Source organism: Oryctolagus cuniculus, chromosome 16, assembly GCF_964237555.1.
Source record: "Oryctolagus cuniculus chromosome 16, mOryCun1.1, whole genome shotgun sequence".
NCBI classification, from domain to species: Eukaryota; Metazoa; Chordata; class Mammalia; order Lagomorpha; family Leporidae; genus Oryctolagus; species Oryctolagus cuniculus.
This window is the reverse complement of record NC_091447.1, coordinates 33,389,965-33,391,614: the sequence shown is the minus strand read 5'-3', so window position 1 is coordinate 33,391,614 and position 1,650 is coordinate 33,389,965.

Sequence of the window (1,650 nt, the reverse complement as noted above, 5' to 3'; positions counted from 1 at the left end):
TCCACGCCGCTCCGCCCCGCCACCGGCCACGCCCCCTCACGCCGAGCCCGCCCCCTCGAGCTCCGGCGGGGTCCCGAGAGCCCGGCGCCTCGCGCGCGCCCCCTGCAGCCCAACGGGAGAAGGTGCAGCCCTGAGGGCGGTCCCCGCGAGGCCGGCAGGGTCGCCGGGGTCCGCGGAGGCGAGTTCTGAGGGATTGGAGCCGGCCCCTCGCTCGGTCGCCCGCCGGTGTGCAGATCGCCCTTCCAGGCGCTCTCACCCGTCCTTACGTTCCTGACTACAGTCTGCATGCCCAGGTTCAGGACGTTCGTCCCGGAACTTCAGACTTGGGAGGGCAGATGAGCACCCCGAAGCCACCGCGTGCGAACGCCAGCCTCTGCTCCCGCCTCGTCCCGCGCCTCGGCGCCCGCAGCGCCCTTCGTCTGCGGTGCTGCCGGCCCCTCCGGACGCTTGGCCGCCGCGCGGTGGGCGGAATCCGTCCCCTCCCCATGGGGGACCCGCTCTTCCCGGTGGCCTCGGCTTCCCGGTCCCCTTCCTCCCCGTCCCGCTCATCCCGTTTTCAAGGTGGTAAGAGTGATCTAAAAATCCTACAGAACTGCAGTTCTAATGAATGCAGATGAAAAATATAGAGCTTTTCGAATCTAGAACAAGTAAAATGAAAACACGAGCCATTTGCGTTGTCTTGTCTTTCTTTTTTGTGTATCTGCTCCCCTCTTGAGATTGGGATCTTTGTGCATTTTCTCGATGGTATTTACTATCTTTTCACTTTTTTAAGATATTATTTGAGAGGTAGAGTTACACAGAGAGAGGGAGAAACAGAGAGAAAGGTCCTGCATCTGCTGGTTTAATCCCCAAATAGCTGCAATAGCCAGGAGCTTCCTCCGGGTCTCCCCCACAGGTGCAGGGGCCCAAGGACCTGGGCCATCTTCTACTGCTTTCCCAAGCGGTACCAGAGAGGTGGATCGGAAGTGGAGCAGCCTAGTCTCAAACCGGCGCTCATACGGGATGCCAGCACATCGCCGGCCCCCTTTTCACTTCTAATGTAGGACCCCCTTAAGCATTTCTTGCAGAGCTGGGCTGGTCGTGAGGAGCCCTTCAGATTTAACCAGGCATAATAAGCCTTCATTTCTCCTTCCTTTCTTAGGATAGCGTTTTGGGGTACAGTATTCCTGACTGGCAAACTTTGCTTTCACCATGCCCTCTTAGCCTGTAAGGTTTACACTGAGAAAACACCATGAACATCATGGTGACTCCCTCGTGAGTGCCTTGATGCCTTCTGTCTGTTTTTATCAGGTGCCTCAGAGAGGATCTTTTCTGCCCCGGCCTAACACGAGCCCTGCAGGCTTCCTGGCCCTGGATATGCTTATGTTCTCCCCAAGGTCTGGAAAGTTTTCAGCAGTTATCCCAATCGCTAGGTTTTCCATGCCTGTTCCTTTGCTTTCCTTCTGCTATAACCAGAATGCAAAAATCTGCTCACTTAACAGTGTCTCGTAACACTGGAAGACTTGCTTCATTCTTTTAAAACTTATTTCTTCTTTTAATCTGGGTTATTTAAAAGAAACCTGACTTCACACTCAGGAATTCTTCTGCTAGTTCAACTCTGCTGTTAAGGTTCTCAACTTTATTTTTAATTTATCGATTCTTTAGTGGCAT